The sequence below is a fragment of the Melozone crissalis genome, unplaced genomic scaffold, assembly GCF_028551555.1.
Source record: "Melozone crissalis strain CALT ecotype California unplaced genomic scaffold, PUWL_Pcris_2 ptg000003l_1, whole genome shotgun sequence".
NCBI classification, from domain to species: domain Eukaryota; kingdom Metazoa; phylum Chordata; class Aves; order Passeriformes; family Passerellidae; genus Melozone; species Melozone crissalis.
Window position 1 is genome coordinate 1,910,350 of NW_026535781.1, and position 14,813 is coordinate 1,925,162.

Below are 14,813 nucleotides of genomic sequence, written 5' to 3' on the forward strand. Positions count from 1 at the left end.
CTTCAGAAGCTCCAGCAGCCCAGGTCCCTCAGCTTCTCCTGCCAGCCCCAAAGCCCATCCTGTCAGTCCTGCAGAGCCTCTGCAGCTCCTCCTTATTGCCCAGAACAGGGAACCCCAGAGCCAGACACAGCAGCCCAGATGTGCCCCCCTGGCCTGGGGTGCCTCTGCAAGGGAGCAGCACCAGGCACTGCAGGAGCCTGCAGACAATTCCTGCAGCACTTGCAGGATGATCCTGCTGCCCAAGGGACGTTCCCATGTATAGTATAGGTGGCTTTTGAGTCCTAGTAAAATATCTGTATTGTACTTGAATATCTGTATATAGGCCTTGCCCAAGTAAGTCCCAGTTGTTCTCGATGGGCTGCAGCTGTGATGTCCTTCATTGGGCTGCAGCTGTGGCTAGTGAAGATAACTGGGATAAAAGGGGGTGGGTTGGCCAGTCAGGGAGAGTCTTGTGGGTGCCCTGACTAAGAAGGAAAAAACCTGAAGAAGGAGGAGTCTGTGCTGTGTAGGTCTTTAGCTATAGGAAAACGCCGAGGAGAGGAGGTATGGGACTAGAGAAATATGGGACTTTAGAAACAGTATGGGACTCTAGAAATATAATAACAACACCCATGGGGCCAAGTCAGGAACTGCAATGGGGAGTGGGGCCAGAGACGAAAGGGCAAGCATGGATGAGCTGTTTGCAGGGGAGGGAACAGGGGTGGGCAATGGGAAGACATTTGTATCAGGAAGAGTAAAGAAAGCAAAGGGGAAGCCAAGGAAATGCTCAGGGCTGTTTGGGGGTGGCTGCCAGGCAGCCCTGGCTCTGAGCAACAGCATCTGCAGTGGCACAGGAAACTCCCAGCTGATGGGAACAAACTTTCTGGCTGACTGCAGAGGCCAGGACAAAGCTGAGTGGTTTCCCTGGTGTCCCCCAGCCCTTGCTGGCCCCAGGGGCTGATGGCATTTGTGCTCCCCCTCAGGTTCATGTCCCCACAGCAACAGCATGGGGGTGCTCCCGCCTGCTCTGTGCAATGCAAACAGGGGCTGCTGAGCCAGTGCTGCCGTGTCTGTGCCTGCAAGGATGGGGCACCTGTGTGAGCTGGGGGAGAGGCCAGGGCTGCAGAGGGGGGATGTTGTTGGCAGCTCCATGAGGACGCTCTGGGAAACTGCCCTGGGCTGTGCAGCACACTGGGGATGGATCAGCCCCTGCTCTGCTGCTCCTTCCTGTCTCCATAAGGGCCCTTGCAGAGCCCCAGCTGTTGCTGCCCTCAGCTGCCATTGCAACCCTCAGGACGAAGCAGTGCCAGGGCTGTTCCAGGTACAATTGCAGTGACACTCGTTGGTGCCACCAGGTGCCATGGCATCAGCGACAGGGCCCGTTTCTTGGTTTGATGCCATGGAAACCAATGCCCAGAGCCGTTGTGATGGTTGGTGGCCATGGAAAGCTGCCCTGGGCCCTTGCTCAGGGCTGGTGTCAGTGTGCAGAGCCAGAGGGGGTCCCTTGCTGGGGGCTGTGCCATGGCCACCTGCCCTGTGACGCGCTGGCTGCTCAGGCACCAGGAACCAGCAGCCAACAGCACTGCCAGGGCCAAAGGCCAGGTCAGCCAGACAGAAAGGGGCGGGGCTGGACACTGTTTCCATGGCAACCGGCACTGGGGGGACACCTGGGTCACCTGTCCTGGCAGGTGCCATGGAAACCTCTGGCAGGGACTGAGGGCACAGCCCCTGGCACTGAGACACTGCTGGGCCGGGTGCTGAGCACAGGGCTGAGCACGCAGAGATGGTTTTGTTCTTGCTGAGCTGCAGCACAGCCAAGGCCTGTCCTGCCCCTCGTCCAGCCACGCTGGGGAGGGGCTGGGGCTGCGGGGCAGCTGGGCAGGGACACAGCCAGGACAGGGGACCCCAACTGACCCCGGGCATACTCCAGACCAGAGCACATCATGCACAGGGTGTAAAGGGGGGAACAGGGAGGAAGGGGGGAATTTTGGAGGGAGGGCTTTTGCCTTCCCAGGGAATACCTAGGCAAGAGGGGGCCCTGTTTCACCAGTGGGCAGGGTCACTACCAAGGATACAGACACCAACTGAAGGAATTGTGTCATTTATATCATGCACAGCTGCAAAGAGTTACAAAAGGATAAGCTCAGAAAAGCACATCATCATTAGCAAAGAATTACAAAAGAAGCTCAGCAATCCATCATAAGCCACCATTACATTTTGATGACCAATCCCTTGGTGAAACACTAGAGGTGTTTGTGGCAGACAAAGATTCTGGCTGACTATCAAGGTACACCTTACAGACACCAGTAGTACTTTAGTGACACCATTCTTTGTTCTTTTTTCTCAATCTCATTCCAATTAGGAACAAGAATTCTGTTGTCCCTGGCGCTGGCACCTTTTTAATTCCAGAATAATGCCCCAGGGCCCTTTGCTGTTCAGCTTTCCCATGCTGTCTGTGGCTAACAAGGCTTGGGGGGGGCCCTTTCCCTTCTGGCTGGAAGGGGCCGGGTCCCAGTCCCTGAGGGGCACCCAGGCTCCTGGATGGAATTCCTGTCCAAGTCCCTCAGTGTCACAGCAGCCTTCACATGGAGCCCCGTGGATCAGAGCATTTTCCAAAGGAGCCCTTGGGGCAAACAGGGAGATCTGGTCTGGCAGGATGTATAAAACAATATCCTGGCAGATCTACTTGTTCTCACACAGAATCCTTGGCTGCAGGGACACATTCCCATTGTTCCTGCCCAGGGTTCAGGACTCAGAGTTGTCTTTCCTAGGAGCTGCTCCTTCAGCTGCCTCGGGAGGGCCTTTTCGTCTCTGGACCCACACTCTGGCTCCATTATTAGGGCTGCTGGATCCAAACCCTTTATCTCCACAAATGGTGGTGACTGGAGCTGGATCTCCTGTTTTCAAAATTGTTCTTAAAACTGCAATATCGATAATTGTGCTACTCTGTCATGGGGTTGAAAAATCCAATCCTGGTAACTATTGTTTAACACAATTACTGTAATTTCTCCTTGATATTCTGCATCATTTCCTCCTGCCATGACAGGAACACTTTGGAAGGCCAAGCTCCAAGGAGCAGTTACCAAAGCAAAGTGTCCTGGAGGAATCTGAATTCCTGTTTCAGTACTGATAGCTATCATTTGCTTTGAATTTCTCCTCATTAATTCCAATGCATAAAGGCCCAGCCCTGCAGCCTCTGGGCTGCCCCTGCCAGGGGCCATCACAGCCAGAACAATTTCCCAGGCAGCCCAAGTCTCACTGCCCATGGCTGGATTTGCAAATTGGGGGCAGCCGTGCACAGCCAGGGGGTTTCTCTTTCCCCCGTGGGCCATTGTGAAGGGCATGGAGCACATCTGGGAGATGGGTTCTCCATGGTTCCCATCTCCTCATTTGTTCAACTGCTCTTTTAACAACCCCTTCACCCATGCAACCAATCCTGCAGCTTGTGCATAGTCTGGTACGTGAAAAACCCTGCAGGCAAAATCACAGTATTTTTTACAGCAACAGACAAAGCACTCTGCATCACAGTATCAGCACACCCTGTAAAAATCACCAATTTCCTCCCTTCCTCCTTTTTCCATTGTATATAATCTCACAAAGTTGACCACTGACTTTAGGGTCATGGCCAGTCCTGTTCTGTAGGGTATTTAGTGTTACATCCCTGAGCAGCCAAAGTTACCAAATTAGCATTGTCAGAACTATTTCACATTATTATTATTTTATATGTACATATTGATATAGAAATATAGATATAGATATGTAGATATAGACATATATAAATATATAAACATATATTAAGGTCTTATAATACTATAAATCTGTATATAGTTATTTATTATATTGATCTTTCACTTGCACAAGTGCATCTGAGCTCAAGATTAAAACCTTATTCTGTTGCTCCATGTGGGAGCATTCCAACAATGATTGTTCCTTCTGAAGGTGCTGTTTCCTATGTACTCTTAACAAATTCATCTTTGTCTGCCCAAACCCACAAGGTCTTTTCCTTTTCCATGTACAATTTTTTGATGCATTTGAAGCCATCCAGGGGTGCAGCTCCTTTTACCCGACTGCCCCACTGCTCCCACAGGGCTCCGACCTCAGCCCACTCCAGAGCCAGGGAACTCCAGGGAAGGGCTTCCCAGCTGGGAATTTCTGATGGGACTGATTCCTCACATTTACATTGAACAAGTGACATTTTGTTGGGATCTGGCCAGACTGTGTCAGTTTTGTTTTACCACTGGGGAGGGTCAGCACCAAAGGCACAGACTCTAACTGAAGGAATCAGTGTCATTTCCTGCAGTTCAGAGCAGCAAAGAATCACAAAAGGAGAAGCTCAGCAATGCACCCAACCATCCCCACCAAAGATTGCCTGCAGAGATTAACAAAGATCCAGCAGCATTTACCCTCAGCCTTTACCATCCCCCAGACCCACACAGCAGCTGGGGAAGCTGTCACAGCCAAGGGCTGCAGAGCCACTCCTGGGCACTGGGAATTCCTGCAGGTGCCTCCAGCCCCAGGTGAGGCTCCAACCCCGCTGGGAGAGGGCCCAGCTCTGACAGTGCTGAATGAACAAACTGACAGCACTGCTAGTGTGGCAACATCTGCTTTCATCCTCCTCTTGAGTTGCTCCCAATGCCTGGCCAGGGCTCAAGGAGGAACCAAGGGAGCTGACTTTGACCATACAGCCCCAAACAAGGCCAGATGTCAGATTTCATGGCCTTGTCTGGCTTCTAAATACACAAAGGTCAATCCATGTCTCACTAAGGAGTGGCTACATCTATCTCAGTGCTAATGACCATGCACATTTCATTAGGGAGCAGATACAAAGATAACGTTTGGTTGGAAGGTTCATCCAGAAGCCACCTTTGGCTCAGGGCCTGCTGTCCAGGCCTCACTCAGGGCTGGTGTCCAGGCCTTGGCACTTCAGGGACGTGGTTTAGTGCTGGGCTTGGCACTGCTGGGTGCCTGGCTGCACTGGGTGAGCTCAGAGGGCTTTTCCAACAGAAAGGATTCTGTGATTCCATGATTATATCCACTGCATCCAGCTGGGGCTATTTTAGCAGCATTACTTTGCTCCAAAAGCTCCTTCTTGCCCAGCTCCTTTTGCCTGAGGCTTCAGCTCCTTCAGCTCCTGGTGCTGAGCTGCTCATGCTGAACAAGATGACTCGGAGAGAAGAACAGAGTCCATGCAATTCCTTCTGGGACATGAAGAGGGGAGGCTGTGCAAACAGGAGCATTGTTTGCTGTGGCCTCCTCTCTGCCCTTCACGCCCTTCAGCACTTTGTAACAGCCAAGAGCTTTCTCCAAGAGTGCAATGGAGCAGCTGTTCCTGCTCCCAGGCCTGGCTCTCTCCAGTCTCTGCCCTTGCCTGGTTCTGTCCCTCTTGCTGTGCCCTCTGTTCCCCCAGGGCTCGCTGGCTTCTGCCCAGGACTGTGGCACTGGCACAGATCCAGTGCTCCAGAGCCTCCTTTCTGTGCCCTTGGAGCTGCCTGGGCACAGCAGCCTTTTCCATCTGGAAGCTCCCCATGGACAGGGAGTGCCCAGCTCCGTTCCCTGCACAGCCTCCAGGAGCCCAGGGCTGCCATCTCCAGTCCCTGCTGGCACTGGGGGCTCCCAGGTGCCTCAGGCTGCTCCCAGGTGACACCGCTGCACAAGGGAGGGAAGAGGGGCAGGGGCTGTGCTCAAAGTCAGCTCCATCTGCTGCTGCTGCTGCTGCTGCTGCTGCTGTGGCGTCATTTGTGCAGCCCTGCCCCAGAGTCAGGGATCAGATCCTGCCAGTCTCTTCCAGCCCTGGCTGCTCAGAGTTTGGGCCTTGGAGCCTCAGGTGGCCAAAGGTAGCTGCTGCTGGTCCCTCTGTGTGCCCGTGTTCAGCAGTGCTGCTCCATCAGTCTGTGCCCAGCAACGGGGAAAAGCCTCAGCCCTGCAGAGCCAGGAGCTGCCGGGCTCTCCTTGAGCAGCTCAGCCAGCAGGAAGGGAGCTGCTCCACACGGGAATCAGGAGCAAAGGACATTCCTTTGATAGGACATTTTTTCTATTTAAAGGAAAAAAAAGGAAAAAGGAAAAAACTAGGTAAATTGTAAAAGATAGGAATAAAATCCAGGTGTTACTGAAAAAACAAAACATAAAGGAAAAGGTAAATTCTTTCCATTAAGAGGTAAATGATCTTTTTATAAAGAGAACTCAGTTATTTACATTGTAAATGTGCTGATGGCATGGATCCGTCTTACTGACCTCAGCAGCCTTTTAAAAGATTTTGGGCTTTGTTTCCAAACATTTGAAATTTGTATCTGAAATTGTGCTTGAAGCAAGAGGAAATTGCTTTGTGCCCTTCCAGCTCCAAGCAGAACTGGGAATGGAAACCCTGTCAAAGCCCAAATCCTTCAGAAGATGACCTTCCTTCTCAGCCTGGAAATGAGCTGCACATTCTCTTTGAAACTGTCAGGGATTTCTTAGAGACGCAAAGTCCCACTGACAGCTTTTTGCTCTGGTTTGGCAGTGCAGAAAGGGCAATTCTCCATCCACCAGCTCCAGACTGCACTGCCTCAGGAACACGGCCCACTTGCCAGCTTTGGCCCACTCATGGCACTTCTAGAGGAGGAAGAAAGTGCAATTGCACAATTCCAGCCAATCAAGAAGGAAGAATGGGACAGACAAAACACCCTGTACAGATCCAGGCGTTCAGCTGGGACTGTGGAGAGTTTGGGTCCTTGCCAGTTGGATGTGTGTCCCCAGCTGCAATCTCTGGGCCTGCAGCAGAGTCTCACTCACCTGCCAAAGCAGAAAGCTCAGGCGCTGCGCTCGCAACGGGCTCGTCTGATGCAGAGCTGTCAGAGCAATGTGAGGGCAGAGCCAGCCCAGCTGGGCCCAGGGATGAGCCCAGCAGAGCCCTGGCAGAGCCCAGAGCAGCCTCAGCACCCGCAGAGCCCGGCTGCAAGGAGAGAAAGCAGAAACCGCCCGTCAGCTGAGGGCTCCTGTGTCCTTGTGCCAAGGCCTGCGGTGCCCAGGCCATGCTGGCTGTGCCCAGAGCTGTGCCCAGAGCTGCCCATCCCTGCTGCCTTTGGCAGCAGAGCAGGAGGGCAGCACATGTGCCCAGCCTGCAGCCAGCCACGGCACATCCAGCCCTCAGCAGCTGCCACGAGCAGGATGCTCCTGTGCTCGCTGCCAGCTCCCAAAAGCTCTGATCCCACCCTGCCAAGCACACAGGGACCCACCTCATGCCACCCACGGCTGCAAGAAAAGCTGCTCCCAAACCATGGCCTCAGCCTTCTCCAAGGGCATGGCCCATCCACGCCACAGCTGCTCCCCAGCACTTCCCCATCCACACTGGACCACCTGGAATGCTTCCTCTGGAAAAACAAACAACACATTCTTGAAAAGATATTAGATGCAAAAAGGGAAAACAAGAAAAACGGTAAAAACTCCCATCTCTGTCAGGGCCTTGAGGAAGGCCAAACCCCTGCATGCAAGGGAAAAACCCAGCCATGGGTGAGGGAAGCCTGCACTTTCTCTCTTCCCCTCTGCACTGCTCCCCAAATCACAGTGACCCCAAAGCAAACAAGGGCAGTAGAGCAGCCCAAGCCCTTCCTTGCCTGCACAGCAAAGCAGCTGTGCACAGGTTCGGGAGTCCCACCTCTGCTCCCACCATGGGGCTTTGTTTGTGTCGGGCTGGCTGCCCCAGCCCCAGCCCCAGCCTGGGGCACGGTGGGTGCTGGGGGCTGTTGGCAGGGCCAGGAGCCCACTCCCATTTCGTACCCACCCCAGCCCATCCTCCAGCCCTGCCAAAAGCAGCTGGGCAGCCACTGAAGAATGAGTTGCATCTGCCCCAGCAAAGGGGGAGCCTTTGGTTCCCAGCCAGGCTGGGCAATGCCCAAATCTGAGAGCATCCCCCTGCATGTGGACTCATCTGCAAATTCACTGTGGAGCCTGGCTTTGAAGAAGGTACCAGAATCAAAGTCCATCATCTTCAGCTGGCCAGGCTGAGGAAGAGCTTGTCATCCTTGGTGTCATCCTCACTCTCTCCAGCAGCAGCATCCCCACCCAGTACAGCTTCTCCAGGGGCTTCTTCTCCTTCCCTGGGGGCAGACCAGGCTCTCAGGGCTCTGCCCAGGGCCCCAGCTGTCAGGGAACCAGGACAAGCAAAACCAGCTTGGATGGCAGCCACCAGTGCTGGGCAGAGCAGCTCAGCTCCAGCACAAGGGCTGTGTGTTCCCATCCCATGACCCCGGTGCAGTGACACAGGCAGCACAAAAAGGGCTGGGTTCCTTTGCTTCTCATTGCCAAGGCACGTGTGGAGCTGGAACTTACCAGGGCCCTGGATCAAAGTGTGCCTGTGCTCTCTCCCTTCTTCTAGGGCAGATGAATATCCTGTATCCAAGGATGACAGAACAGCTCTTCTAATGAGGGCCTTTCCAAGTCCAGCATGGATAAACACCGCTTGATCAGATCTTGACACTCTGGGCAGAGAAACCAGAAACCACCACTTAGTTGGAGAAGGCTCCTATTGGCTTTGCCCCACCATTCCCATGCACAGGCCATGCTGGATGTGCCCAAAGGTGGGCCTAAACATTCCCATCCATTCCCTGTTTTGGAGGAGAGCAGGACATGTGCCACCTCCTCAGCAGCTGCCAGAGCAGGATGCCCACAAGCTTGCTGCTGTCTCCCAGCACTGGGATTCCCCCCGTGCCCAGAGATGAGGATCCACCTTGAGAGAGCCGTTGTGGCAGCGAGAGCTGATGGTCCCAGCTGATGTTCTGGCCCCTCCTGAAAGGGTGCTCCCCACAGACCATCTGGTGCAGCAGGATGCCCAGGGACCAGATGGTAGCTGGCTTGCCATAGTACCGGCCAAAGTGGGTCCATTCCGGGGGGCTATATGACCGTGTTCCTATGGAATACAGATGGAGTTCATCAGGGGGAAGCTGGTGCTCCCAGAGCCTGGCCGCAGCATCCCTGGGCATGTGGGGGCTGCCTCAGTGGCACACAGGTGAGCATTGCCCTCTCACCAGCACCTGGGACTTGTGTACAGACTTGGGGTTGGAAAAGAAGCCTCTGGTGTTTCAAGAGGGCAGTGGAAGCCCTGGCAAGGCCTGACCATAACAAGGAAGAACCCATCCAGTGCTGGGAAAAACCATGCTCTCATCCTCCCTGCCTGCATTGCCCCAAAAACCATTATGAACCCCAACAGACCAGGTGAGTGGAGCAGTCCAAGCCCTTTCTCACCTGCACACCAAACCGGCTGGGCACAGGTTCCAGTCCCCCCTCTCTGCTGCCCCCACCCACGGGTGTTTTTGTTGGGCTGGCTGCCCCAGCACCAGTTCTGGGCAGAGTGGGGGGCAAAGGCTGCCAGCAGGGCTGGAAGATGGCTACCCACTCAGCCCTGGGTTTCAAAAGAAACTCGCTGAAGACTCAGTGCCATGAAGGGCCGCAAAAGAGAGAATCCCTGCTGCCACAGCCAGCTTGGGCTGGGAGATGTTGGGCCACGAGATGCTGGGCCCAGGAGCCCTGCGTGGGCTCACCTGCAAAGTGAGTGTAGGCTGTGTCTTGCAGGTAGGTGCCACAGCCAAAGTCAATCAATTTGGCCTGCCCGGTGGCCAGATCAACCAGGATGTTCCCTGGTTTGATGTCGCGGTGCAGGACCCCGCAGCTGGTGCAGTGCCGCACGGCCTCCAGCACCTGGCGGAACAGCTCCCGTGCCTCCTCCTCAGGCAGGAACCGCCGTGCCCGAATGAAACGTTGCAGGTCCTGACACTGCTCTGGCCGCTCCAGCACCATCAAGATGTCCTTGGGGAGCTCAAGCCACTCCAGCAGCTGGACCACACCGGGGAAGCCAGTGGACACCTTGGCCAGCAGCACGATCTCCAGGGGTGCGCTGGTGCCGTCGGGCTGTGGGAGGAGCACGATGCCGTCAGTGGAGCCGATGCCGTGCCGGGGCTTGTGAAGCCCTCAGCCAGCCCGGGATGCTCTGCACCCTGCTCTGGCCCCACGCCCGCTCTCCCTCGGGGCGTCCTGGCGGCTCCCATCGTGCCGGGCGCCAGCTCATCCCCGCCCGGCAGCCCCGGCTGCTGGCCCCGCTCACTCACCAGCTCGCCCCAGTGCAGGACGCGGTTCCGTGGCACCCTTTTGATGGCCACCTGCAAGTCAAGGGGAGCAGCGGGCTCAGCTCGCCGCCTTCCCTGCCCAGCCCCATTCTCTGCCCTCCTTCTCCTCCTCCTCCGCCCCCTCCTCCTCGTCCGCCGCTCACCGGGGCGCCGTCCGAGAGCCGCGTGGCCGCGAAGACGCTGCCGAAGCCGCCGCGCCCCAGCAGCGAACCCAGCCTGTACTGCTCCTTCAGGCCCTGCTGAGCCTGCCCTGCGGGCGGGACGCGGCGGTCAGCGCTCGGCCCGGGGCCAGCAACGGCCCCCGAGCGCCCCTCACCCGCCCCGGGCCGGCCATGCCCAGGCGTTCGCTCCCGGGAACACGGCACGGGAGGCTCGGGGCCGGCGGCCGCGCTGCCGAGAGGCCGAGCTCGGGCCGGGGAAGCCGCAGCGGAAGCGGCGGGAGCGGCCGCGCCGCGTGTGTCCTCCGCGGGTCCCGGGAGGAGCCGGGGCCGGGGCCGGGCTCGGGCCAGGCGGAGCCGAAGGGCGGCGATGCCCGCCCAGCAGCGCCACCGCCAGTACGGCCAGAGCCAGGCGGAGGCGAGACCGCGGCGGGACGGCCGGGGCCGGGCACGGGGCAGCCGGGGGCGGGCCGGGGGCATGGCCCAGCCCGGCAGGGGAGAGGAAGGCAGGGAGAGGAGAGGGACGTCGGGCAAGGGACCCCGAGAGAAGGGTGCCCGACAGCGGGAAAGGGAGAGAAGGAGAAAGAAAGAGAGTGAGTGTTGTAGAATATCTGCTTTTTCTGCCGCTGCTGCTGCCGCCGCTGCTGCTGCCGCTGCTGCAACTGAGGCACCGGGGCCGTTCGTCCCCGTGTCCGTTCCCCGCTCGCCCCACGAGCCCCACGTTCGATCCCCCGCGCCCCGGGGCCAGCCCCTCCGTCTGCCCAAACACGGGAACTTTGCAGCCTTGAGCCCACATGCAGAGCCATGACTCCTGCACTCTGGCACAGCGATCCCCTCGCCTGCTGCTGTGCATTGTCCTTGCTGAGGGTCAAACACTGTCGGGCCACCTTCCCTTGGGGTAGGATTCCTACCTAAGCCCAGCACTGCACTTACATCTCCAGTGTTGCTTTCCAGTAAAAACAGGGGAAGGAAAACTGTGTGTGGCTCATGGGATTTTAGAGTGTCTAGAAATCACCAAGTCACCAGTCTTAGAGGTGAGGTGCATCTGGAATTACTGGGATGGAGAAGTAGTGCAACATGGAAAAGGAGAGCATAGAAATTAACAGAGGAAAACATCTTGGATTGTTTCCTTCATTTTCATTTCCCTTCTGTAAAGCTGTTTCAGTTTTCCAGGAATCTTCTCCTGTCTGCTCTTCCCAATAATCTCTCATGGAGAACAAGGTCAAGCTTCTGTCACAAGATTTGCCACCAGGAAATTATGTCACTGGTGAAATATTCATGATGACTGTTTGTGCTGGTTTAGGGCAAATTTTGGGAGGAAATCTCCAAAAGGGGTCCATCTAGAAAACAAGTTCAAGTGTCCCCTACCCCTACTAGTTCAGGAAAAGAGTTCCCTTGAGAAAAGTGAAAAAAACCCCAGTTTATTAAACAAGTAAAGTATTCGCAAGCATGGAAAATGAATAATATTAAATAAAACCTCTGGCAGTGCTGAAGCGATGGCAAATTCAGAAAGTCCTTTTTGTGGGTTGTAGTTGGCTCACTCGGTCTCTTCTAAGTCCCTCTGGTTCTGGAATGCAGCGTCCCAGAGCTCGGGGGGCCACAGGTGTGAGCTGCCGGTGTTTGTGTGGGTTTTCAGTCCAGAGCAGGTTTAAACAGTTCCAAGAAAAAGGAAAGTCACAGTCCGAGGAACTTCTCTTCCTAAGCTAGCTAAAACCACATTGCTAGACCTGGGCTGTGAAGGCATCGGGAAATTTCCAAATCTGGGCACTGGCGGTCCCAGCAAACACCAGAGCTGGATGGTGCTGGAGCCAGAACCTGCAAATTTCCAAACTTTGGCTTTCTGTGCCAGCAAATCACTGGGCTTGGGCTGTGCCAGCACCAGGAAGTTTTCAGATCTGGGTGCTGGTGCTGCCAGCAAACACCAGATCTGGGTGGTGTCGTTGCCAGCGACAGAAATCTGCCAGATTTGGGCTCTGCTGGCACCAGGAAATTTCCAAATCTGGGTTCTGGTGCAGCAAACACAAGATGTGGGCGGTGCCAGACCCAGTAGCAGGAAGCTGCCACAAGTTTTGGATTTCTGTGCCAGCAAATTGCTGCCCTTGGGCTGTGCCAGAATAGGGAAATGTCCAGATCTGGGCACTGGCAGTGCCAGCAAACAGCCCATTTCAGGCTCCAGGAAGGACTGGATCTGGATGCCATCCTCTTTTATTTCCTTCTTTCCTTCCTTCTTTCTTGGGATCCTGCTGTCAGCAAACTCCAGATTGGGTGGTGCTGGCAAGGGGAAATTGCCAGGTTTTAGCTTTCTTTGCCAGCAAATTGCTGGACATGGGTGGTGCCCGAAGAGGGAAATTGCCAGATGTGGGCACTGGCAGTGCCAGCGCACACCAGATCTGGGTGGGGAATGTGCCAGCACCAGGAAATTGCCAAATGTGAACTTTCAGTGCCAGCATATTGCTGGAATTATGCTGTGCAGGCATCTGAAAAATTCCGGATCTGGACACTGTGGTGTCAGCAAACACAAGATTGGGTTGCTGTAGGTACCAGGTATTTGCAAGGTTTTGGTTTTCTTTGCCAGAAAATTACTAGACTTGGGCTGTGCTGGCAGTGGGAAATTCCCGCATCTGGGCACTGGTGGTGCCAGCCAACACCGGATCTTGGCATTGCCAATGACGGTAGCAGGGAATTGCCAGATTGTGGCTTTCTTTACCAGAAAATCGCTGGACTTGGCTCTGCCAGAACAGGGAAATATCCAGATCTGAGCACTGTCAGTGGCAGCAAACACCAGGTCTGGGCACCTGTACTGGCATCAGGAGACTACCGGCTTTTGGCTTTCTGTGCCAGCAAATTGCTGGACTTGGGCTGTGCCAGCACTGGGAAATTTCCAGATCTGGGCACTTGCGCAGCAAACACCAGACCTGGGTGGTGCTGGTGGCAGCACTGGGAAGCTGCTGGGTTCTGGCTTTCTTTGCCAGAAAATTGCTGCATTTATGTTTTGCTGGCACTGAGAAATTTCCAGATGCTAATTTTGCAGTGCCAGCAAACTGCTGGAATTAGGCTGTGCAGGCATCTGAGACATTCCCGATCTGGGTACTGGCAGTGTCAGCAAACATGAGATCAGTTTGCTGTAGGTACCAGGTCTTTGCTTGGTTTTGGCTTTCTTTGCCAGCAAATTGCTGCACTTGGGCTGTACCAGAATAGGGAAATATAAAGAATTGGGAACTGGCAGTGCCAGCAAAAACCACATTTCAGGAAGGATTTGACCTGGACCTGTTCCCTCCCTGCCTCCCTCCCTCAGCAAGGTGCCAGAGGGGCTGGAGAGCAGCCAGGCAGACAGGGACCTGCAGGGACTGATGGACAGAAGGCTGGACATGAGCCAGCAGTGTGCCCGGGTGGCCAAGAAGGCCAATGGCTCCTGGCCTGGCTCAGGAATGGTGTGGCCAGCAGGAGCAGGGCAGGGATTCTTCCCCTGTTCTCAGCACTGCTTGGGCAGCACCTCAAGTGCTGTGTTCAGATCTGGAGCCCCCAGTTTAGGAAGAACATGGAGGGGCTGGAGCGTGTCCAGAGAAGGACAACAAGGCTGGGGAGGGGTCTGGAGCACAAGAGCTGTGTTAAGTTTCTGAGGAAGCTGAGGTTGTTTATCCTGGAGAAGAGCAGGCTCAGGGGAGAAAAGGCAGTGTATAGGCAGAGGTTGGACTTGATGATCTCCATGGCCTGTTCCAACCTTTCTGGTTCTGGGATTCTCTGAAACCACCCTTGGAGCAGTTGCAGGATGAGCCCTGGGCCTCCTCTTCAGAAGCTCCAGCAGCCCAGGCCCCTCAGCTTCTCCTGCCAGCCCCAAAGCCCATCCTGTCAGTCCTGCAGAGCCTCTGCAGCTCCTCCTCACTGCCCAGAACAGGGAGCCCCAGAGCCAGACACAGCAGCCCAGATGTGCCCCCCTGGCCTGGGGTGCCTCTGGCAAGGGAGCAGCACCAGGCACTGCAGGAGCCTGCAGACAATTCCTGCAGCACTTGTAGGATGATCCTGCTGCCCAAGGGACATTCCCATGGGGCCAAGTCAGGAACTGCAATGGGGAGTGGGGACAGAGAGGAAAGGGCAAAAAGGGATGGGCTGTTTGCAGGGGAGGGAAGAGGGGTGGGCAATAGGAAGAAATTTGCAGCAGGAAGAGGAAAGAAAGCAAAGGTGAAGCCAAGGAAATGCTCAGGGCAGTGTGGGGGTGGCTGCCAGGCAGCCCTGGCTCTGAGCAACAGCATCTGCAGTGGCACAGGAAACTCCCAGCTGATGGGAACAAACTTTCTGGCTGACTGCAGAGGCCAGGACAAAGCTGAGTGGTTTCCCTGGTGTCCCCCAGCCCTTGGTGGCCCCAGGGGCTGATGGCATTTGTGCTCCCCCAGGTTCATGTCCCCACACCAACAGCATGGGGGTGCTCCCGCCTGCTGTGTGCAATGCAAACAGGGGCTGCTGAGCCAGTTCTGCCGTGTCTGTGCCTGCAAGGATGGGGCACCTGTGTGAGCTGAGGGAGAGGCCAGGGCTGCAGAGGGGGGATGTTGTTGGCAGATCCATGAGGACACTCTGGGACGCTGCC